This window comes from Delphinapterus leucas, chromosome 7 (assembly GCF_059928025.1).
Source record: "Delphinapterus leucas isolate spDelLeu-1000000601 "Yukka" chromosome 7, BTC_Dleu_Yukka2, whole genome shotgun sequence".
Lineage (NCBI taxonomy): Eukaryota > Metazoa > Chordata > Mammalia > Artiodactyla > Monodontidae > Delphinapterus > Delphinapterus leucas.
In genome coordinates, this window is record NC_143135.1 from 29,156,026 (window position 1) to 29,182,452 (window position 26,427).

General features: G+C 38.9%; 1 pseudogene; it reads right to left on the reverse strand.

Annotated features, from left to right (window-relative positions):
* The window catches only part of LOC111179754 (hypoxia-inducible factor 1-alpha inhibitor pseudogene), a 97,872-nt pseudogene extending 78,877 nt beyond the window's left edge, over positions 1 to 18,995 (reverse strand).
* Positions 18,996 to 26,427: the final 7,432 nt, after the last annotated feature.

The window sequence follows — 26,427 nt, forward strand, 5'->3', positions numbered from 1 at the left end:
AGGACTAAGTACCACAGGTGAGTTTGGGAAAACAGGAAGATAGGTAAACAACAAAAATGAGAAAAGTTTGCAATTGTAAAAGTAAACATAGGTTTATCACCCGTGGACAGAGCCTCATCAGAAAATGCACAAGGAGGCCTGGATCACTCCCACTGCAATCTAACCATTAGCAGAATGCACACTGAGAAGAGAAGGCAGCCTGGAGGTAGCCGGCATCACCCACGCCGGGGCTTACCTGCAGCTTTTTATAAAAATACACATGCCTGGGGAGAGCTTAAAGATGGCGGAAGAGTAAGACGTGGAGATCACCTTCCTCCTCACAAATACATCAGAAATATATCTACATGTGGAATTGCTCCTACAGAACACTGGCAGAAGACCTCAGACCTCCCAAAAGGCAAGAAACTCCCCACGTACCTGGGTAGGGCAAAAGAAAAAAGAAAAAGCAGAGACAAAAGAATAGGGATGGTACCTGCACCAGTGGGAAGGAGCTGTGAAGGAGGAAAGGTTTCCACACACTAGGAAGCCCCTTCGCCAGCGGACACTGCGGGCGGCGGAGGCAGGAAGCTTCGGAGCGGCGGAGGAGAGCGCAGCAACAGGGCTGCGGAGGGCAAAGCGGAGAGATTCCCGCACAGAGGATCAGTGCCGACCAGCACTCACCAGCCCGAGAGGCTTGTCTGCTCCCCCGCCGCGGGGGGCGGGGCTGGGAGCTGAGGCTCGGGCTTCGGTCGGAGCACAGGGAGAGGACTGGGGTTGGCGGCGTGAACACAGTCTGAAGGGGGCTAGTGCGCCACGGCTAGCCGGAAGGGAGTCCGGGAAAATGTCTGGACCTGCCGAAGAGGCAAGAGATTTTTTTCATGCCTGTTTGTTTCCTGGTGCACGAGGAGAGGGGATTAAGAGCACCACTTACAACAGGAGCTCCAGAGACGGGCATGAGCCACGGCAATCAGCGCGGACCCCAGAGACGGGTATGAGACGCTAAGGCCGCTGCTGCCACCACCAAGAAGCCTGTGTGCGAGCACAGCTCACTATCCACACCTCCCTTCCGGGGAGCCTACACAGCCCACCACTGCCAGGGTCCTGTGATCCAGGGACAACTTCCCTGGGAGAACGCACGGCGCGCCTCAGGCTGGTGAAACGTCACGTGGGCCTCTGCCACTGCAGGCTCGCCCCGGATCCGTACCCCTCCTTCCCCCCGGCCTAAGTGAGCCAGAGCCCCTGAATCAGCTCTCCTTTAACCCTGTCCTGTCTGAGCAAAGAACAGATGCCCACAGGTGACCTACACACAGAAGTGGGTCCACATCCAAACCTGAACCCTGGGAGCTGTGCAAACAAAGAAGAGAAAGGGAAATTTCTCCCAGCAGCCTCAGGAGCACCGGATTAAAGCTGCATAATCAACTTGATGTACCCTGCACCTGTGAAATACCTGAATAGACAACGAGTCATCCCAAATTGACGAGGTGGACTTTGGGAGCAAAGATATATATTTTTCCCCCTTTTTCTCTTTTTGTGAGGGTGTATGTTTCTGTGTGTGATTTTGCCTGTATAGATTTGCTTTTACCACTTGTCCTAGGGTTCTGTCCATCCGTTTTTTTTTTTAATTTTTATAAATTTTTTCTTAATAATTACTTTTTATTTTAATAACTTTACCTTATTTTATTTTACTTTACTTATTTTATCTTCTTTCTTTTTCTCTTTCTTTATTTTCTTTTCTTTTCTCCCTTTTATTCTGAGCCATGTGGATGAAAGGCTCTTGGTGCCCCAGCCAGGCATCAATGCTGTGCCTCTGAGATGAGAGAGCCAACTTCAGGACACTGGTCCACAAGAGACCTCCCAGCTCCATGTAATATCAAACAGCGAAAATCTCCCAGAGAACTCCATCTCAAGACCCAGCTTCACTCAACTACCAGCAAGCTACAGTGCTGGACACCCTATGCCAAACAACTAGTAAGACAGGAACACAACCCCATCCATTAGCAGAGAGGCTGCCTAAAATCAGAACAAGGCCACAGACACCCCAAAACACACCACCAGACGTGGACCTGCAAACCAGAAAGACAAGATGCAGCCTCATCCACCAGAACACAAGCACTAGTCCCCTCCACCAGGAAGCCTACACAACCCACTGAACCAACCTTAGCCACTGGGAACAGACAACCAAAACAACAGGAACTATGAACCTGCGGCCTGCAAAAAGGAGACGCTAAACACAGTAAGTTAAGCAAAATGAGAAGACAGAAAAACACACAGCAGATGAAGAAGCAAGGTAAAAATCCACCAGACCTAACAAATGAAGAGGAAATAGGCAGTCTACCTGAAAAAGAATTCAGAATAATGATAGTAAAGATGATCCAAAATCTTGGAAATAGAATAGATTAAATACAAGAAACATTTAACAAGGACCTAGAAGAACTAAAGAGCAAACAAACAATGATGAACAACACAATAAATGAAATTAAAAATTGTCTAGAAGGGATCAATAGCAGAATAACTGAGGCAGAAGAACGTATAAGTGACCTGGAAGATAAAATAGTGGAAATAACTACTGCAGAGCAGAATAAAGAATGAAAAGAACTGAGGACAGTCTCAGAGACCTCTAGGACAACATTAAATGCACCAGGGGTCCCAGAAGAAGAAGAGGAAAAGAAAGGGACTGAGAAAATATTTGAAGAGATTATAGTTGAAAACTTCCCTAATATGGGAAAGGAAATAGTTAATCAAGTCCAGCAAGCACAGAGAGTCCCATACATGCTAAATCCAAGGAGAAACACGCCAAGACACACATTAATCAAACTTTCAAAGATTAAAAACAAAAAAAAAACATATTAAAAGCAGCAAGGGAAAAATAACAAATAACACACAAGGGAATCCCCATAAGGTTAACACTTAATGTTTCAGGAGAAACTCTGCAAGCCAGAAGGGACTGGCAGGACATATTTAAAGTGATGAAGGAGAAAAACCTGCAACCAAGATTACTCTACCCGGCAAGGATCTCATTCAGATTTGATGGAGAAATTAAAACCTTTACAGACAAGCAAAAGCTAAGAGAATTCAGCACCAAGAAACCAGCTTTACAACAAATGCTAAAGGAACTTATCTAGGCAGGAAACTACAAAAGCAAACCCAAAACAATTAAGAAAATGGGAATAGGAACATACATATTGATAATTACCTTAAATGTAAATGGAGTAAATCCTCCAACCAAAAGACATAGACTGGCTGAATGGATACATAAACAAGGCCCGTATATATGCTGTCTACAAGAGACCCACTTCAGACCTAGGGACACATACAGCCTGAAAGTGAGGGGATGGAGAAAGATATTCCATGCAAATGGAAATCAAAAGAAAGCTGGAGTAGCAATTCTCATATCAGACAAAACAGGCTTTAAAATAAAGACTATTACAAGAGACAAAGAGGACATTACAAAATGATCAAGGGAATGATCCAAGAAGAAGATATAACAATTGTAAATATTTATGCACCCAACATAAGAGCACCTCAATACATAAGCAAATACTAACACCCATAAAAGGGAAAATCGACATAACACAATCATAGTAGGGGACTTTAACACCCCACTTTCACCAATGGACAGATCATCCAAAATGAAAATAAATAAGGAAATACAGCTTTAAATGATACATTAAATAAGATGGACTTAATTGATATTTATAGGACATTCCATCCAAAAACAACAGAATACCCTTCCTTCTCAAGTGCTCATGGAACATTCTCCAGGATAGATCATATCTTGGGTCACAAACCAAGCCTTGGTAAATTTAAGAAAATTGAAATTGTATCAAGTATCTTTTCTGACCACAACGCTATGAGACTAGATATCAATTACAGGAAAAAATCTGTAAAAAATACAGACACATGGAGGCTAAACAATACACTACTTAACATCACTGAAGAAATCAAAGGGGAAATCAAAAAATACCTAGAAACAAATCACAATGAAAACATGACAACCCAAAACCCATGGGATGCAGCAAAAGCAGTTCTAAGTGGGAAGTTTATAGCAATACAATCCTACCTCAAGAAACAAGAAAAATCTCAAATAAACAATCTAACTTTACACCTAAAGCAATTAGAGAAAGAAGAACAAGGAAAACCCAAAATTAGCAGAAGGAAAGAAATCATAAAGAGCAGAAATAAATGAAAAAGAAATGAAGTTAATGATAGCAAAGGTCAATAAAACTAAAAGCTGGTACTTTGGAAAATAAACAAAATTGATAAACCATTAGCCAGACTCATCAACAATAAAAGGGAGAAGACTCAAATCAATAGAATTAGAAATGAAAAAGGAGAAGTAAAAACTGACACTGCAGAAATACAAAGGATCATGAGCGATTACTACAAGCAACTCTATGCCAATAAAATGGACAACCTGGAAGAAATGGACAAATTGTTGGAAATGCAAAACCTTTCGAGACTGAACCAGGAAGAAATAGAAAATATGAACAGACCAATCACAAGCACTGAAATTGAAACTGTGATTAGAAATCTCCCACCAAACAAAAGCCCAGGACCAGATGGCTTCACAGGCGAATTCTACCAAACATTTAGAGAAGAGCTAACACCTATCCTTCTAAAGCTCTTCTAAAATATAGCAGAGGGAGGAACACTCCCAAACTCATTCTACGAGGCCACCATCATCCTGATACCAAAACCAGACAAAGATGTCACAAAGAAAGAAAACTACAGGCCAATATCACTGATGAACATAGATGCAAAAATCATCAACAAAGTACCAGCAAACAGAATCCAACAGCACATTAAGAGGATCACACAACATGATCAAGTGGGGTTTATCCCAGGAATGCAAGTATTCGTCAATATACGCAAATCAATCAATGTAATACCCCATATTAACAAATTGAAGGAGGAAAACCATATAATCATGTCAATCGATGCAGAAAAAGCTTTCGACAAAATTCAATACCCATTTATGATAAAAACCCTGCAGAAAGTAGGCATAGAGGGAACTTTCCTCAACAAAATAAAGGCCATATATGACAAACCCACAGCCAATATCTTCCTCAATGGTGAAAAGCTGAAGTCATTTCCACTAAGATCAGGAACAAGACAAGGTTGCCCACTCTAACCCCTATTATTCAACATAGTTTTGGAAGTTTTAACCACGGCAATCAGAGAAGAAAAAGAAATAAAAGGAATACAAACCGGAAAAGAAGAAGTATAGCTGTCACTGTTTGCAGATGACATGATACTATACATAGAGAATCCTAAAGATGCTACCAGAAAACTACTAGAGCTAATCAATGAATTTGGTAAAGTAGCAGGATACAAAATTAATGCACAGAAATCTCTGGCATTCCTATACACTAATGATAAAAAATCTGAAAGTGAAATTAGAAAACACTCTCATTTACCATTGCAACAAAAAGAATAAAATATCTAGGAATAAACCTACCAAAGGAGACAGAAGACCTGTATGCAGAAAATTATAAGACACTGATGAAAGACATTAAAGATGATACAAATAGATGGAGAGATATACCATGTTCTTGGATTGGAAGAATCAACATTGTGAAAATGACTCTACTACCCAAAGCAATCTACAGATTCAATGCAATCCCTCTCAAACAACCACTGGCATTTTTCACAGAACTAGAACAAAAAATTTCACAATTTGTATGGAAACACAAAAGACCCCGAATAGCCAAAGCAGCCTTGAGAATGAAAAACGGAGCTGGAGGAATCAGGCTCCCTGTCTTCACACTATACTACAAAGCTACAGTAATGAAGACAATATGGTACTGGCAGAAAAAGAGAAATATAGATCAATGGAATAAGATAGAAAGCCCAGAGATAAACCCACACACATATGGTCACCTTATTTTTGATAAAGGAGGCAAAAATATACAGTGGAGAAAAGACAGCCTCTTCAAAAAGCGGTGCTGGGAAAACTGGACAGCTACATGTAAAAGAATGAAATTAGAACACTCCCTAACACCATACACAAAAATAAACTCAAAATGGATTAAAGACCTAAACGTAAGGCCAGACACTATCAAACTCTTAGAGGAAAACATAAGCAGAACACTCTATGACATAAATCACAGCAAGATCCTTTTTGACCCACCTCCTAGAGAAATGGAAATAAAAACAAAAATAAACAAATGGGACCTAATGAAACTTAAATGCTTTTGCACAGCAAGGAAACCATAAACAAGACCAAAAGACAACCCTCCGAATGGGAGAAAATATTTGCAAATGAAGCAACTGACAAAGGATTGATCTCCAAAATATACAAGCAGTTCATGCAGCTCAATATCAAAAAAAAAAAAAACAACCCAATCTAAAAATGGGAAGATCTAAATAGACATTTCTCCAAAGAAGATATACAGACTGCCAGCAAACACATGAAAGAATGCTCAACATCACTAATCATTAGAGAAATGCAAATCAAAACTACAATGAGTTATCACCTCACACCAGTCAGAATGGCCATCATCAAAAAGCTACAAACAATAAATCCTGGAGAGGGTGTGGAGAAAAGGGAACCTCTTGCACTGTTGTTGGGAATGTAAATTGGTACAGTCGCTATGGAGAATAGTATGGATGTTCCTTAAAAAACTGAAAATAGAACTACCATATGACTCAGCAATCCCACTACTGGGCATATACCCTGAGAAAACCATAAGTCAAAAAGAGTCATGTACCACAATGTTCATTGCAGCACTATTTACAATAGCCAGTATATGGAAGCAACCTAAGCGTCCATTGACAGATGAATGGATAAAGAAGATGTGGCACATATATACAATGAAATATTACTCAACCATAAAAAGAAACGAAATTGAGTTATTTGTAGTGAGGTAGATGGACCTAGAGTCTGTCATACAGAGTGAAGTAAGTCAGAAACAGAATAACAAATACCGTATGCTAACACATATATATGGAATTTAAGGAAAAAAGAAAAAGGGTCATGAAGAACCTAGGGGCAAGACGGGAATAAAGACACAGACCTACTAGAGAATGTACTTGAGGATATGAGGAGGGGGAAGGGTAACTTGGAAGAAAGTGAGAGAGTGGCATGGACATATATACACTACCAAACGTAAAATAGATAGCTAGTGGGAAATAGCCGCATAGCATAAGGAGATCAGCTCCGTGCTTTGTAACCACCTAGAGGGGTGAGATAGGGAGGGTCGGTTGGAGGGAGACGCAAGGGGGAAGAGATATGGGAACATATGTATATGTATAACTGAATCAGTTTGTTATAAAGCAGAAACTAACACAGCATTTTAAAGCAATTATACTCCAATAAAGGTGTTAAAAAATAAATAAAATTTTAAAAATACACATGCCTGGTCACTAATCTGAAAATCCAATTCTCAATTTTAAAGTGTAGACTGCTCCCAATACTTCTACCACAATAATCTGTATCTTTAAAAAAAAAAAAACCTAAATACCCATTTATGATAAAATATCTAAATCTCTGTCCCTAGATGTATTAGTTTCCTAGGTTTACTGTAACAATGTACCACACACTGAGCACCTTGGAAAAACAGAAATTCACTGCTTCACAGTTCTGGGAGTCTAGAAGCCTGAGATGAAATTATAGGTAAAGAAGTATCCTTCTGGAGCCTATGAAGGTGAATCTGTTCCATGACCCCCTCCTGACTTCTGTTGGTTAGCTGGCAGTTGTTGGCATTCCTTGGCTTCTGGCAGCACAAATCCAATCTTCACATGGCATTCTCCCTATGTCTCTCTCTCTGTGTCCAAAGTTCTACTTTGTATAAGGACACAGTCATATTGGAATTGGGCCTACCCTAATAACCTCACCTTAATTTGATCATGTGCAAAGACCCTATTTCCAAATAATGTCACATTCACAGGTACTGGAGGAGAGGACTTCATTATCTTTTGTGTGTGTGTGTGTGTGTGGGAGTGGGGGACACAATTCAACCCATAACACTAGTTCCTTTATTCATTCAGTCAACAAGTATTTATGAATCAAAGTCTATGTGCTAGGAACTGTCCTAGGCAATAAATGTGCCAAAATTATCAAGACAGCTTCAAGATAACTGAATTTTCTATAAGGTGTTGATATGAGGATATATTATAAAAATAATAAACACACTGCATTCCTGGGAAGAAGTAGCTTATTCATTTCATTAATTCATTGATAATTTCTATCATGTACAATATTGTGTTAGGAGTCATATATGGAGAGATAAAGTACACACACACACACACACACAGGATTGTCTATTACTGTGTGATACATGCTAGAAGACAAGAATATGTATTATGGGAAAACAAAGAAGGTACATGTAACTGAAGCAGAAGGAACCAGGAATTGCTTCCAAGAGGAGAGGATACTTGAAATGTGTCTGGAAAGACATGTTGGGTTAAGGGATGAAGAATTAAGGGTGTTCTATGAATAGAGGCATAGAAAAGAACTTATATTGAATATAAAAGCAAGAAGACAGGAAAAAGCATGAAATATTTGGAGAACTGTGAATGAATCCATTTGTGAATGTGGACATGGGGACTTGACAGGAGAAGAGGCCCTGAACATGGAGTCTGACCTTCATCCAGGAGGTAATGGAGTCAGAAGAAGGGAGTGATGGGATTGGATATGTGTTTCACGAAGCTCATTTTGAGAAAAGTGTGAATAATGGGATAAAGGAAGGTAAGGCTGGAGGTATGAAGGCTACTGTGATAATCCATAGAAGACAAAAGGAGGACCTGAACTAAATCAGTGGCCACAGGCAGAAAAGATAGGAAGGAAGAGCTTCAGGAGATGTTGAGATCAAATTTACAGTGACTAATTAAACATCTGAGGAAATTTTCAACTGGGGGAGGCATGAGGGAAAAGGATAAACCTATATCACATATGTTATCAGAGAATTTAAATTTTGTTTCCTACTTATGGATGCTTCGTATACTTGCTCTCTGCCTGAAATGTATTTTCTTCCATTAACAAGAAAGAGCTCATCATTAAAGTTCAGTCCAACATCATGTCTAGAAAGTTCCCCAGTGCATCTCTCCCTACGCCATTCTCATATACCTTTTCTGCCCATATTCTTGTGAACTTTGTGTATATATTTCTTGAAACAGTACACTCTTACCCCACACGGTGATTCAATCACTTATAGATACTCAAAAAATGTTGATGGGTGAATTTATATGTTTGATATACTTTCCGCCTGGGCCATATAAGTTTGGCAATTTAGACGGTATCCCATTACAATGAATAAATTAATAAAATCTAAACCCTGTATTACTGGAAGAGTTAAGCTACAGTTATCTGAAAAGCTGGATAATTCTAGCTAAATGTAGCATCGCTCACTCTTGTATTTGACAGAAATTAATTAGTGTTATTACTTAGTTAGTGTTAATCCTGGAAATAATTATAGCAAGACTTTCGCATCCCAGTCCCTTAGTCTTTATACTTCAAGCTGGAATGCAGGAGTAGGAATACTTTAGTACAAATGCAAGTGGACTGGACACACTCTTTCAAAATATAGCAGTAGCAGCCACAGCACCATTCTCCTTTTTAAATATTTTTCCTAGCACACCATCCACAGGACAGTGGCTCCCTGTGTGCCCCATGTTTCTACTTTAGTTGGACCTTCACTGTGTTTATGAAGTTAGTTGTTGAAGAAACTACAACACTCTCCCAGTGGTTAATGCTGGAAGCACAGCCAACCCAGCTTCTTTAAACTTTGGCTCCGAAGGCATTACAGGAATCTATGAATGAAATGAAAATGTTTTGAAATCCTAGTCTCTTTAATAGCCCAAGCAATCATCAGTAAATTGCAGCCTTTACAGGTATAATTTTCAGTAAGGGTCAGGGAAATTCATTCATTAGAATTACGGGAGATAAAAATTTAAACGTCTCTGTAATATTTATAGGAAAACTGTCATCAGTATAAAGCGGCCTTAAATCACATTCATTCATTATTAAGCACTCCTCTACATTTCTGAGTGAAGTTTCTAATGGGATGAAATCTCCTCAGCTGCAATAACATCATGACTGTCTATTTATAGCCAAGTTGTCTTTGGTTATGGAAGTGCATTTTTAGGTTGGGTATTAAAGCAGGTTTTCCCTTTGAAGGGAGATATCTAACTTTCAATGACAGTAACCCATTACTTGGTAAATAGGAGAGTTCACTAAAATTGGAAATACCTACTAATTATAATTATGTAACAACTGGCATGCAAGCACAGTACTAAGATTTGTCTGAAGTCCAGTCTCTGAGTTTTATTATGTTTTGTTTCTAAGGGCTATGGTTCCACTTTCTATTTTAAAATGGAAAACAAAACAAAACAAACAAACAAACAGAACCCACAGAAACCAAAAAGATTTCTACCTGTATGAGGAAATCAGTTTGAATGTGTTTCCTCTTTACCATTAAGCACTCTGAAGGTCAAGTAGACCATTCTCTCTTTATATCATTAAAGATCAATTATCACTCTTGATGTTAATTTCCTTCCCACACACACCTAAGGCTTTGACAATAGTAGCCTCTCATAACTGTCACTAATAAATTGAGTACATGCTGTTTAAATACCCAAATCTGAAGACACACAATGTATCTGTTCATTTCCTATTCATGAATGATATCACCTATGTAATTATTTGCTATTCAATTTGCAAATTGTACCTTTTGCTAAGAAAGCCTCAGGGTTCAACCAAATCATTAATTATGATATGTAAAATATTTAAAGCCAGTGACAGGCTAGTGAAACATAAGAAGAACAACACAGCGGGAGCAGAGCTTAAAAATAGCAATAGGCAGCATTCTTTGCCTGTAATTCTGTCCCAATTACACAGATAATTCAGGCATGAGTAAGGATAATTGAGTCGTTCCTCCACTTTGTTCTAAGTTGTAGATCTGGCCAAATATCAGCATCCATCAGGGCTGATTGGGATCTTCTTTTAAATATGCCCAGAAGCTAACAAACGATAAGTGAAAAGAATAATGAAATGTACCCTCAACAAATGGTAGGAAACATTCAATTTCATACAATAGGTGTTTATTCAAGATATAACTTTCTTTCTTAGACCAATTTAGCAGGATTCTGCTAAAAGTTTTATCTCATGGAAGAATTTAAGAGCCAGCAGCCCAATTCAAGAAATTCCAAAATGTGTAACTATAAAAGAAAAGAAAGGTAGATTGACTGGCCAGACTATAATGAAAAAAATGGGAACCAGAGGATCTAAACTATAAACTTTGGAGAAACGAGATCAGTAGAAGTTAGACAAAACCCTCATGAGGCTTTTGGAGGTTGTTGATCAATCTGGATCTCATGATTTTATTCCAAATGATCTGATGACTCAAAACAGGAACCCTACGGACCCTCTACCAAAGAAGGCATACAACAGTCTGGTCAAGTTGCCTCAAAATCAAGCCCATGATGGGTGAACTGAGGAGGAAAGACTGCAAGTCAAGGAAGATGTAAATAAAATCCCTTTTTTGCATGTAACCTTTTCTGAAAAATAAAATGCGTGGGTAATAAGACCACTTGCCTGTGGTAACTTTTCACCCTTTACACTCGAATGGTGCCTAAAACTAAGTTAACAGGAGTTCTTATAAAACCAACAAAAATGATGTTAAAGTGAGAATTTTTGAAAGGGGATAAACCTTTAATAGGCATTGAGCCTATACTGGGCCTAAGCCTGAAAATCTTATATAATCATCGCAAAAACCCTGTGAGGTGGGTCTTATACACGAGGAGCTAGTCAGAGCACTGAGAAGATTTAAATCACAGGATTCCAGAGCCCTCTATGCTTAAAGTAATGGCTTTTATAAAAATTAGTTCTCTTTTTCTATCTGACACCAGATTTTTATTGGCAGTTATTCCCCTGGCAAGGGATAACTCAAACATACTATATCAGTAATTAAATCTCAGAACTCAGTATGTCAATGTTCACTGCATTTAACTTTGGTTTTCTACCACAGTCTGCCATTTCCCCATGAGTGTAACCAGGCACACAGGCACTCAGGCCTCCACGCCCACCTTGATTATCCCCTTCTGTGCATGCAGCTGTCAGCACCCCTCACTCATCTTAGCATCCTAGTACACCATCCTAATACTGAGATGCTTTTGTTGGTTTATCATAATTCAGGCCTACAATGTTGTCAGCCTTTTAAAAAGCTCTTTCTCTAGAATGAATCTTCTTCCCTTTTCTTAAGAGATTCTTTATACTCATTGTTCAAGGATCAGCTATCAACTTTTCATAGAGGTTAGTCTCTCACACACTCTGAGGGTTTTGCTGGAGGGTTAGTGGATGAAAGGTGGGGTGCGCATGGGATGGGCCCTGAGGTCCCGTGTTATATAAGAGAGAACCAAGAATCCATGCAGACTGGGGTCTCTGTACCATAACTTTATTCATGCTTCGCCCACAGCAAAGGTTTATAAATTTAAGTAAAATATAAAGTTCCAGGATTATATCTCTATACCAATGTGAAACTACAGACCATTTAATATGCTATCTTCCTCCCATGTCTTACTCTCCATTTGGAATTAGTCCCTCACCTGAAAATTTCCCTATATAAATGTTTCTATGTTAGTGCATTCTGCAGCTTTTTTTTTGGCATTTGAAAATCAAATCATAGCACACTGTAAGTCTGGGAACCATGTGTTTTAGAGAAAAAACACTTCTAACTCAGGGTACATCAAGTCACAGCTACAGCTGACCCACAGTACATAATTGTCAAATGTGTTTGACAAAACCCATTATTATTCACTATGTAATGTGTGAGCAGTAAATCCTAAAAATGTTTTGAGCCACTTGTTTTTTAACTTAATGCTGGGAAAGTTTAGATGGAAATGAACTATTCACTACAGAGATCTTGTGCACTGCAGCCAAGTGTAACTGGGGCCTTTCATTCTTTTCTCATGGTCGTGCTGCTGGTCAAGCTGATTCAGAGTTGGATATCTCTCAGCTCTCTTGGTAGCACTGAAAGAGGTATTTAGTCTCCAGTTACAGAGCTTGGCTCCACCACTGGCAACAGAGATCATTCTACAGAAGGTGCTACCTCTTCCACCTACCAGCTCTTTTAAGTCCCCATCAGGGCTGGCACATTTCACTCTGGCTCTGAAAGTATGTTTAAAGTCTTTAAGTGAGAATCTTTGCAGGTTTCATAGGATGGATCTTAGCTTCCTTGGTATACAATGGCTTCCTTGGTGAAGATACAGAGAACACAGGCAGCAGTGCCTCACAAGAGATACAAAAGGGTTTGGTGACAACTGGAGCCAATCACGTGATAGGCAAACCAGAAAGAGAACTGAGCCTGACACTCAGGCTAGAAGCAAAAGCTTCTGAATAGCCCTGGGAAGGGTGGCAGAGGGTTTATGGCGAACTGTACAGTGACTGGAAATAAGTAAGACAGGTGCACTTGATGGTATGTGCATCAAAAGGCCAATGATCTGGTGTGCCTGAAGAAGTATCAAGAAAGAGCATCTATTTGGAAATATTGCTTGGAAACTGTTTTCATCTACCATGAGTATGAGAAAGTGCCTGAAAAGCTGGCACTGATTGAAAACTTTTCAAAGAGTTTTGCCAGTTTGGCCAAAATCAATTAGAATTAACAATTTCTCTCATGGTAAAGCCAAATTGACAAGGGAAATGTAGGAGAATCTAGGCAGAACAAGAATTAATGTATTGAAAACTTTCTCTGCACATGTACACACACACATGTACACACACATAAATATTTATGAGACTTGAGAACTAAAAAGCCAAGTGATATTTTTTAAATAAATATTTTAGGCAAAGAAATAGTCTGTATTCTGATTCAGCTTTTACATCTTTTGAAAACCATCCTATAATTTTCACCACATGATATCAAAATTTCTGCCACTCTTCTAAAAGGCACCTGTAGCACTGTCCTGTTGATTATAATCTTTTTATTCTCCATTTAGACCATTTGTATTTTTCAAAAGAAGTGTTTATGAAGTCTATTATATAAAGATATCCTCCCTAAATACTATATCTATGTTTATTCCTCAAAAATAAAAGATATATTTGAGGAATTTTTTATACTTACAAATTCACATCTCCAAATAAAACTGTAGCATATTGAGTCTTCCTTATTACTCTCACTTCAGGTTTATTAGAAAAGCAAAACTACATCAGACAAATGTCTGCAACTATAACATTTACCATTGTGAAAAGTCGTGTTGACCCTTAATTATTTTCTTCTAGCCTGCTCTTTTCTAGTATATATCCAAAGAAAATCCTCAAAGCCCTCAAGTAAACTCTTGAGACGGACGTCACAAAGAACCAGCATTCCCTTTCACAACCCATTCTTTCACATCCAATGAGATAATTTCAATTTTATAATATTGTAATTTCATACTATAGACCTCGTGTGATTTCACCAGTGTTCTGGTTTCTACCTAGGCAAAGTACAGAAATATATTGAAATCAGAGAAAAAGTAAATAAATAATAAATGTGAAGATAGCTACCCCAAGAGTCATGAGGATTAAATAGGATTACCTATGAAAACACCTTCCACGATGTTAAGTACATTGAAGGTGTTCCATAATTTCCCTCCCCATTATTTGCTTTTAACAATGCTCTCTATATGTTTATTACCAGAGGCAGCATACTCTAGTGACTAAGAATATTCACTTTGAAATCAGAGAAATCATATCAAACCTTGATTCTGCCAGGGGACATTGGACAAGCACTTAATCTCTTTGAGGCTAACCTTTATTTTTCTTGTCTATGAAACGGGATAATGCTTACTGCCCAGAGTTTTAGTGATTATTGAATGGAATAACACACTTAAAGTCCCTAACCCAGGCACTTGCCCATGGTAGATGCTCAATAAATTGTACCTATTATTTTTATCTCCATTTTTACCCCTAATGCCCCTGAGATCATTATCTGCATTTTATACCTAAGGAAGCTAAGGGGAAAGAAGTTAAGGGACTCCCCAGTTGCTAGAAAGAGGATGAGGAAGACAAGAACAAGCATCTTTTGACCTCTAGCTAAGCCACCTCTTTCCCAAAGGAGGGATGCAATCATGGTGGTCAAGATACGTCGACATCATCTGGACCACATTCTCTATTCCTGGAAAAACCAAGGGACTCCAGGACAGTAGAAAAAAAGAGCCTGAACTGCATTTAACACATTAAGTTCAATAAGTGAAAGCCCACTACTCATTTAATGAATGGATTTCAGCAAGGTACATATTGAAGGGGAAAATTCACTATAACTTTTAGTCCACTGTGTATTTAGACTTGAGGAAGAGCCATGTTGACTCCTTTAAACAAACTTTACAGTCAGCTGATGGAATATCCTCCTCAATGTCATTCAGGTTGATTGCTTGACATTATGGTGCTGAATATTTAAATTTTCTATAATTTTTCTCTTGGTGTGCTTTTTTCAGAGTTTCTTATTTAGCTCTCGCCCCAACTAATGTGGATATGAGAAGCTGTATCTGAATTATTTCCAGTACAGCCTAAAAGTGGACAAGCAAATGCCATTCCTTAGGCTTCTACTATGAGCTGATCCCATGCTTGGCTTAATAATAATCACATCCATTTTAATGAAGTAGCACATGTGAAACACTGATTTTCACATCATTTCAAATTTGGTATTAGCTGTGAGTTCACTGAGTAGGCAGGTAGTAAATTTCCCCAATGAAGATGTCAAATAACAAATTATATAATGGCAAGATCCAAGTATCTATTGATTCAACAAAAGTACCCAAGCATATCTACACATCATTCTTTAACACAACCTTATCCCTTTTTATCACAAGCTCGTAAATTACCTTAGCATGCACCAGGGTCAAGTAAATCACTTTTCTAACCGTTGGTTTCAAAAAACTATCAAGAACACAGACTGAAGTTAAGATATATGTATCCATTCCTACTAAGTTACACCACAAGTATTTAATTCCCAAGAGTAGATGTAATCAAGCATGCTTGGCTATTTTTAATCCCAGACTGATAATTATTTTAAATTGTGTTCATTTCATGCTACCAATAGATTTTTTTTCTGTCTTTCCAAAGCAGTGATCACCCTGGACTAGCTCTGCCACAACTTACCTGGACGACATTGGGAAAGTCCTATCATTGCTCGAAATGATATCGTAGATGATATCTACGATATCATATCAATGATACCTATCATTGAGGAAACCTCAGTTTCGTCATCTCTAAAAGGAAGACATTAAACAAGATGACCTTTAAAGACATTTTCCAGCTCTAATGCTCTTGGATTTTGCCTCTATTGAGGAAGCCAAGAATAAAATATGGAGGTTACTGGGAACTCTAAATCTACTTTTGGCTCCCTATATCCTCTTAAGGTCTAAGTACAGTTTCTCCAAGGCTTTATAGACATGCTTCATAGGCTCGTTGAATCAAAAAAATTCTCTTATGTGTAATATGATATAGAACACATAAACAAAGCAGTGCTTTGAGTAGCATTGATGAGAAGGATAGGTTTGGGGGTCAGATAATCTGAGATCAGAGTCCAGGCTCTGTCTTTCAGTTGGTCTATGATCTTGGGTGAGTCAATATCTCTAAACATCAATTTCCTTATATGGGGCTAAAAATATTATTTACTTTATGGTTTAAGTCTTAAATGAGAAATTGGGCATAGAGTTCTTAATATGGTTCCTGGAACAAGAACCTAATTCAGAATTTTCTTCATTTAAAAAAAAAATTTAATACCTTTTCTTGTTAAAAAGAGGATTTTTTTCCAAGTCTTTTTCAATCAAACTAGTGAACACATTCCTTTCCAATTGGAAGCCCCCACAATGTATCCCCAAAAGTAAAGTGTTCTGGTTTCTCCCATGTTACGCTTTTACGCGGAGGCTTGTAATACAGAAGATGTTGGGGGAGGACTCGGCTTCAGAAATGGTTCTAAACATGGTAGAGAACTGTCCCATAGACCCTTGAATTTAGGGTAGAACAAGAAGTTATTTGAGCTAATTATGGCTTGGAAAACCTTCCCCCATTTTACAAAGACTTAACATACATCCAGCAGATGTTTATTGAGCTCTTACTCTGTGACAGCAATCCTGGGTCCTGCCCTCATAAAACATATATTCTAGTAAGTAATTCAGAGAATTCAGAGGAGTACGATGCATGTACCAAGGTGAAGTTCACTGTAATAGGAAAGCGCATGGAAGGGACGCCCATTCCCAACTCCATGGATCAGGTAAAGGCTCATGGGGACCTAAAGAATGCATAGGAGTAGTCAAGGAAGTAGAGAAGGATTGTTCCTGGGAGGAGAATTAATGCATCCCCTACTTTTACTGTCCCATATTCCCCTTTTTGAAAGAACTAAACTCAAAAAATTTCATTTGATTATCTAAACAAATGATTGTCCATTCATGTATCTAACATATATTTTATCAAGAATGTCCTACATTCCAGACTCTGTACTCAGTGAACAGAGCAAAACAGTAGTGAATAAAGTAACAAATGTCTTGTTCTCTTCAAGCCTAATTTCTAAAGCAGGAGTCAGACAAAGCCTAGGGACTAGACCAGATAGAGTCTAGAAGACAGAGACATATGTTAATTGAATAATAAACAAATAATAATATAAGTTAAAAAAAAACTACATGGGAGATAGGCACTTAGGACAATGACTGCACACGGTAGGGTAGAAATGACAAAGTGAGAAGATTCACAGAAGACATTGCTAAGGAAGGTAAAAATTAACTTTGCCTATTTTGTCAGAATTATGGGATCACAAAGACAGAATACAGGGACCAAATCTCTGAATCAAATGGCTCTCTCTCTCCCTCTCTCTCTCTTTCTCTGAAGATATAACTATATATATGTTATAGACTGAAATGTGTCCCCTCGAAATTCATATGTTGAATTGTATTGTGATTGTATTTGGAGATAGAGCTTTTCAGAAGATAGTAAATAAGTTAAATGAGGTTGTAAGGGTGTAACCTTAATTCAATAGAACTGGTGTCCTTATAAAAAGAGGAAAAGACACAAGAGCTTGTTCTCTCTCTCTCTTTCTTTCTCTCTCTCTGTGCACATACAGAGGAAAGGCCCTGTAAGGATGCAGTGAGAAGGTGATTGTCTGCAAGACAGGAAGAGAGACCTAACCAGAAACCAACCTTGATGGTACCTGGATCTTGGACTCCAGCCTCCAGAACTGTGAGAAGATCAATTTCGATTATTTTAACCACCCAGTGTGTGTATTTTGTTATGGTAGCCCCAGCTGACTAAAACACTGTGTATGTATCTATCTGGATATATAATTTGTCTCCTATTCCGCATGCCTTTGCTTGACTTCTCCTGTTGGCTGCTTTAATGGGCTGGTCTGCTTTGGGTCGACTGATGACCTGCTCTTCCATTAATGTGAGTAACAATCCGTTCCCAGCCCAGACTGTGGCCAAAGCAGCCACCAGCAGCTGCAGGAAGTTGTCTTCAAATTGAAGTCATCTGAGCCTCTGTTTACTTACTACCTGAGGGTGCATAAAGGGAAAAGGGGAAAAATGAAAATAGACGAGGAAGAACACCATGTCCTGTGCCCAGGTCAAAGTGTGGACACCAAAGGATTGTTAGCAGAATTATTTTCTGAAGTCAGCACGTTCTCTCTACTAAGGCAAGAGAAAGGTAGGAGAAAACCTTCATCTTTATATACCTCCAGAGGGATGAAGTAAAATAGCTTTCTTCAAACCAAAAATACTCTTGAAAAGTTTAAAAATAAAACCTTCACTTCCTGCCGAAGACAATAATAAAATGGTTGTGTTCATTAGATCCTTTCTATGTGCCAGGCACTGTGCTGTGTGCATTAACAGAGGTTATCTCATTTAAAACAACAACAACAAAAAAACAGCTAATATTTATAACACTTAAAATGTTTCCAGAACTGTCCTAAACACTTCTCACGTATGATCGCATTTCATTACATACCTACAAGGTAGGAGGACAAGTCCCATTTCATAAGGGTACTGAGGTTTATGGAGAGCACAAGTAATTTGTCCGAAGTGCGACAGCTGGCAACCTGCAGAACCAGCATCCCGTCCCAGGGAGCCTCTCCAATCCATGGCCTCCATGACTCAGCAGAAAGTGGGAAAGGTAAAGAGAAACTCAGAACATGGTTGCACCACTCCTTGTTAGGAGGCTAGATCCAGAAAGAACTACCAAGAACACCTCATCGAAACCTCTCATTCTACAAGAGAACAAACGAAGGGCCAAAGTTGGGAAAGTGACAAAGCTAGAAATGGCCCCCAAGTTTCCTGATGGGTTTACCTGTCCATGTGAAGCACACAGCTCCTTGCAAGACAGAACCTGACTGGACTCACAGTATACAGCAGGAAAGGCGGCGTTGCTCAGTGAGATCAGAGGCCTGAGGAAGTGCCATCAGTTTCTCTTCTCTTTCTATCTCACATAAAATAGCATCCCTAGCCATATTATCTAGGACCTGAATACTGCCACATGATCCAATCAGTGGGAAGCATTGAAAGGACTTTATTTTTTGAAAGAATCTGTGTTGTCTATTAACATGAAAAGATGGGTTATTGTGAGCTCATATCCACAAAATACTTGTGAGCTTGGAGGGACAGGAAATTAAAGACAAGCCTGTTTTTACTATTTGAAAGCAGATGCCCTTATATCATTCCCTCCTTTGCAACTCTTTGAGTTTCTTGGGTACAGAGGTGTTAGCAAGTTTTGCTATCTGTTCTGATGTTATGGGGCCCAGAGTTAGTGTGGCTCAAGTGAAATTCTAGGGAGAATAGCCAGGAGAACATTTCACTTTATTTGTTTGTTTGTTTTGGTGTTTCTTTACAAGCCCGAGGCCTGGGGATATAAACAAGAGGAACACCCATTCATTGTTGCTCCCAGCCCTGGCTTTCTAACTTGCCAGTGACTCAGCACCACCCCCCTTTAATAGACTAAGCCAGAATACACTGGGGCTTACAGATGGTCCTAAGACTCGCCTCCCTGAAGCAGCTTTCCTGCCCTGGTTCAGGGAGGTTCTGGGTACTGCATAAATGCACCAGTATCACTAGGAATTTGCCACTTTCAATCATAAAAGCCATAAAATATTTCTTCTCTGCATTGATTCCAAAGACAGATTCAAAAGTACATTTAGAAACAGACATGTAGCTTTTTTCTGCCTTTAATAGCTCCCCCAAACTGGGGGCCAAATATAAGATTTCCTTTCACACTTGGCCAGATATAAAATGACATAAACAGCTGAAAATACTTTGGAGAATTACATGAGTCCCTTGAGGATGGATGTCAGAGTTTGCCACTAATTGTGTCAAATTTTCTATTGCTTTGCAAGAAGAGCATTTTCAAAATAATGAACATTTGTATTGAGGGTTAGCTGGAAGAACGTTTATTGTTGTTGATGATGATTGTTTTTTTTTGTACTTTTAATAAGCAGAAGGTTGTGTACATCCAGTCTGTTAAAGAGACCCTTTCTGACCTCAGTATATCTTTCAAAGCAGACACATCAACCCCTTTCAAAAATATCCTTGTTTACTTTTCTCGGTAATCCACTCAACACTAGCCATGCTCCGGAAACATGTTTTTGAAAAAAATAAACTAACAGGAATGAGTCAAATTGATAAAAGCCTACAAAATATAATTTCAGAAGGCAGAACAGAAGTTTGAAACTATATCCTCAAAGGCTGTAAAACAGTAAAGAGAAAACCCTCTTTGCACAACAAAACAAATTAATTTACATACTTAAATGATATGTTAGGCTCAGAATATAGATAATCTCTGCTCTCCATTGCCTGGGGACAAACTATATGAAATGTAGAAGCTCTCTGGTGAGTTTAATACTTTTTAACATCTTATTTGCACTAAAGAAGTTTTGAACACTCCCCAAATCCTGAACATTTGGTGGAATTTGGTGTGCTCACAGCTGTGGTTGAGTTCTTGTTTTGCCAAGTAATGCCGTGCAATTCCATATGTTGTATATGTCAAAAGTGAAGATAATTTTTCTTTTGATTGAATAAACAAACAAACCCTTCTTCTTAAGGAGGGAGTTTTACAGAATTGGGCAGACTGAAGCTTTGTGTGTGTTGAGAAGTATTAATAATCTGATAAAAACACACCTGTGGATTCTGAGTTGCAGCACACAGCACGCAGATGTATGAAGCACCACCACCCAGGGTATGTTTTATCGGCTTAGAAAGAGCAAAGTAGATGCTGACGAACCCTGTGTATGGAGGCTGAGAATGGATTTCATCTCAAGAAATCAAGATCCTTCAGATTGTGGAAGTAAATGAAATTTCAAATGTGCAGGTAGACATTACAATGAATATCAGACTATCCCATGACCTCTTCGTGTGAGCCCATGGAAAATAGTGTGGAGAAAAAGAAATCTAAGTTTGGTTTTCTAAGGGCTCATCCTAGCTCTGCCCCACCAGCTGTGTCTTTGTGCAAGTTTCTTACCTTCCTCAACTAACTACAGATAATCATAGTACCTATACTCTGAGATGAGAGGAAGGTTAAAGGATACTTTTATTTAAAAATGTTCATCATGGGTATTGGTTCAAGATGGCAGAATAGAAGGACATTCTCTCACTCCCTCTAACGAGAACACCAGACTCACAACTAATTGCTGAACAGTCATTGGCAGGAAGACACTGGAACTCACCAAAAAAGATACCCCACATCCAAAGACAAAGGAGAAGCCACAATGAGATGGTAAGAGAGGCGCAATCACAATAAAATCAAATCCCATAACTGCTGGGTGGGTGACTCACAAACTGGAGAACACTTATACCACAGAAGTCCACCCACTGGAGTGAAGGTTCTGAGCCCCACATCAGGCTTCCAAACTTGGGGGTCTGGCAACAGGAGGAGGAATTCCTAGAGAATCAGACATTGTGGGCTAGTGGGATTTGATTGCAGGACTTTGACAGGACTGAGGAATACAGAGGCTCCACACTTGGAGGGAACACACAAAGTACTGTGCATATTGGGACCCAGGGGAAGGAGCAGTGACCCCATAGAGACTGAACCATACCTACCTGCTAGTGTTGGAGGGTCTTCTGCAGAGTTGGGGGGTGGTTCTCTCTCACCATGAGGACAAGGACACTGACAGCAGAAGTTCTGGGAAGTATTCCTTGGCATGAGCCCTCCCAGAGTCTGCCATTAGCCCCACCAAAGAGCCCAGGTAGGCTCCAGTGTTGGGTCACCTTAGGCCAAACAAATAACAGGGAGGGGACCCAGCCACACCCATCAGTAGACAAGCGGATTAAAGTTTTACTGAGCTCTACCCACCAGAGCAACAACCAGCTCTACCCACCACCAGTCCCTCCCATCAGGAAACATCCACAAGCCTCTTAGATAGACTCATCCACCAGAGGGCAGACAGCAGAAGCAAGAACTACAGTCCTGCAGCCTGCGGAACAAAAACCACATTCACAGAAAGATAGACAAGATGAAAAGGCAAAGGGCTATGTACCAGATGAAGGAACAAGATAAAACCCCAGAAAAATAACTAAATGAAGTGGAGATAGGCAACCTTCCAGAAAAAGAATTCAGAATAATGATAGTGAAGATGATTCAGGACCTCGGGGGGAAAAAAATGGAGGCAAAGATCGAGAAGATGCAAGAAATGTTGAACAAAGATCTAGAAGAATTAAAGAATAAACAAACAGAGATTAACAATACAATAACTGAAATGAAAACTACACTAGAAGGAATCAATAGCAGAATAACGGAGGCAGAAGAACGGATAAGTGACCTGGAAGACAGAATGGTGGAATTCACTGATGTGGAACAGAATAAAGAGAAAAGAATGAAAAGAAATGAAGACAGCCTAAGAAAACTCTGGGACAACATTGAACGCAACAACATTCGCATTATAGGGGTCCCAGAAGGAGAAGAGAGACAGAAAGGACCTGAGAAAATATTTGAAGAGATTATACTCAAAAACTTCCCTAACATGGGATAGGAAATATCCACCCAAGTCCAGGAAGCCTAGAGAGTCCCATACAGGATAAACCCAAGGAGAAACATGCCAAGATGCATATTAATCAAATTAAGAACACAGAAAAATTATTGAAAGCAGCAAGGGAAGAATGACAAATAACATACATGGGAACTCCCATAAAGTTAACAGCTGATGTCTCATCAGAAACTCTACAAGCCAGAAGGGAGTGGCATGATATAGTTAAAGTGATGAAAGGGAAGAACCTATAACCAAGATTACTCTACCCAGAAAGGATCTCATTCAGATTCGATGGAGAAATGAAAAGTTTTACAGACAAGCAAAAGCTAAGAGAATTCAGCACCAAGAAACCAGCTCTACAACAAATGCTAAAGGAACTTCTCTAAGTGGGAAACACAGGAGAAGAAAAGGACCTACAAAAACAAACCAAAAACAATTAAGAAAAAGGTAACAGGAACGTACATATTGATAATTACCTTAAATGTAAATGGATTAAATGCTCCAACCAAAAGACACAGCCTGGCTGAATGGATACAAAAACAAGACCCGTGTATATATGCTGTCTACAAGAGACCCACTTCAGAACTAGGGACACATACAGACTGAAAGCGAGGGGATGGGAAAAGATATTCCACATAAATGGAAATCAAAAGAAAGCTGGAGTAGTAATACTCATATCAGATAAAATAGACTTTAAAATAAAGAATATTACAAGAGACAAGGAAGGACACTACATAATGATCAAGGGATCAATCCAAGAAGAAGACATAACAATTATAAATATATATGCACCCAACATAGAAGCACCTCAATACATAAGGCAACTGCTAACAGCTCTAAAAGAGGAAATCGACAGTAACACAATAATAGTGGGGGACTTTAACACCTCAGTTACACCAAAGGACAGATCATCAAAACAGAAAATTAATGAGGAAACAAAAGCTTTATATGACACAGTAGACCAGATAGATTTAATTGATATCTATAGGACATTCCATCCAAAAAGAGCAGATTACCTTTTCTTCTCAACTGCACACAGAACATTCTCCAGGACAGATCACATCTTGGGTCAAAAATCAAGCCTCAGTAAATTTAAGAAAATTGAAAGCATACCAAGCATCTTTTCTGATGACAATGCTGTGAGATTAGAAATCAATTACAGGGAAAAAACATAAAAAACACAGACACATGGAGGCTAAACAATATGTTACTAAATAACCAAGAGATCACTGAAGAAATCAAAGAGGAAATCAAAAAATACCTAGATGCAAATGAAAATGAAAACACGAAGATCCAAAACCTATGGGATACAGCAAAAGCAGTTCTAAGAGGGAAGTTTATAGCTATACAAGCCTACCTCAAGAAACAAGAAAAATCTCAAGGAAACAATCTAACCTTACACCTAACAGAACTAGAGAAAGAAGAAAAAACAAAACCCAAAGTTGGCAGAAGGAGAGAAATCATAAAGATCAGAGCAGAAATAAATGAAATAGAAACAAAGAAAACAATAGCAAAGATCAATAAAACTAAAAGCTGGTTCTTTGAGAAGATAAACAAAATTGATAAACCATTAGCCAGACTCATCAAGAAAAAGAGGGAGAGGACTCAAATCAATAAAATTAGAAATGAAAAAGGAGAAGTTACAGCAGACACCACAGAAATACAAAGCATCCTAAGAGAGCACTACAAGCAACTCTATGCCAATAAAATGGACAACCTGGAAGAAATGGACAAATTCTTAGAAAAACACAACCTTCCAAGACAGAACCATGAAGAAATAGAAAATATGAACAGACCAATTACAAGTAATGAAATTGAAACTGTGATTAAAAATCTCCCAAGAAACAAAAGTCCAGGACCAGATGGCTTCCTGGGTGAATTCTATCAAACATTTAGAGAAAAGCTAACAATCACCCTTCTCAAACTCTTCCCAAAAACTTCAGAGGAAGGAATACTCCCAAACTCATTCTATGAGACCACCATCACCCTGATACCAAAAACAGACAAAGATACTACAAAAAAAGAAAATTAAAGACCAATATCACTGATGAATATAGATGCAAAAATCCTCAACAAAATACTAGCAAACAGAATCCAACAACACATTAAAAGGATCATACACCATGATAAAGTAGGATTTATCCCAGGGATGCAAAGATTCTTCAATATACGCAAATCAATCAATGTGATACAACATAGTAACAAATTGAAGAATGAAAACCATATAATCATCTCAATAGATGCAGAAAAAGCTTTTGACAAAATTCAACACCGATTTATGATAAAAACTCTCCAGAAAGTGGTCATAGAGGGAACCTACCTCAACATAATAAAGGCCGTATATGACAAATCCACAGCAAACATCATTCTCAATGGTGAAAAATTGAAAGCATTTCCTCTAAGATCAGGAACAAGACAAGGATGTCCACTCTCACCACTATTATTCAACATAGTTTTGGAAGTCCTAGCCATGGCAATCAGGGAAGAAAAAGAAATAAAAGGAATACAAATTGGAAAAGAAGAAGTAAAACTGTCATTATTTGCAGATGACATGATACTATACATAGAGAATCCTAAAGATGCCACCAGAAAACTACTAGAGCTAATCAATGAATTTGGTAAAGTTGCAGGATACAAAGTTAATGCACAGAAATCTTTTGTATTCCTATATACTAATAATGAAAAATCTTAAAGATTTAAAGATTTCTTTAAACACTCCCATTTACCATTGCAACAAAAAGAATAAAATAACTAGGAATAAACCTACCAAGGGAGACTAAAGACCTGTATGCAGAAAACTATAGGACACTGATGAAAGAAGTTAAAGATGATACCAACAGAAGGAGAGATATACCATGTTCTTGGATTGGAAGAATCAATATTGTGAAAATGACTATACTACCCAAACCAATCTACAGATTCAATGCAATCCCCATCAAATTACCAATGGCATTTTTTTATGGAACTAGAACAAAAAATTTTAAATTTGTTTGGAGACACAAAAGACCCCGAATAGCCAAAGCAGTCTTAAGGGAAAGGAAGGGAGCTGGAGGAATCAGACTCCCTGACTTCAGACTATACTACAAAGCTACAGTAATCAAGACAATATGGTACTGGCACAAAAACAGAAATATAGATCAATGGAACAGGATAGAAAGCCCAGAGATAAACCCACACACATATGGTCACCTTATCTTTTTTTTTCTGCGGTACGCGGGCCTCTCACTGTTGTGGCCTCTACTGTTGCAGAGCACAGGCTGCGGACGCACAGGCTCAGTGTCCATGGCTTATGGGCCTACCCGCTCTGCGGCATGTGGGATCTTCCCGGACCGGGGCACAAACCCATGTCCCCTGCATTGGCAGGCGGACTCTCAACCACTGTGCCACCAGGGAAGCCCTCACCTTATCTTTGATAAAGGAGGCAAGAATATACAGTGGAGAAAAGACAGCCTCTTCAAAAAGTGGTGCTTGGAAAACTGGACAGCTACATGTAAAAGTATGAAATTAGAATACTCCCTAACACCATGCACAA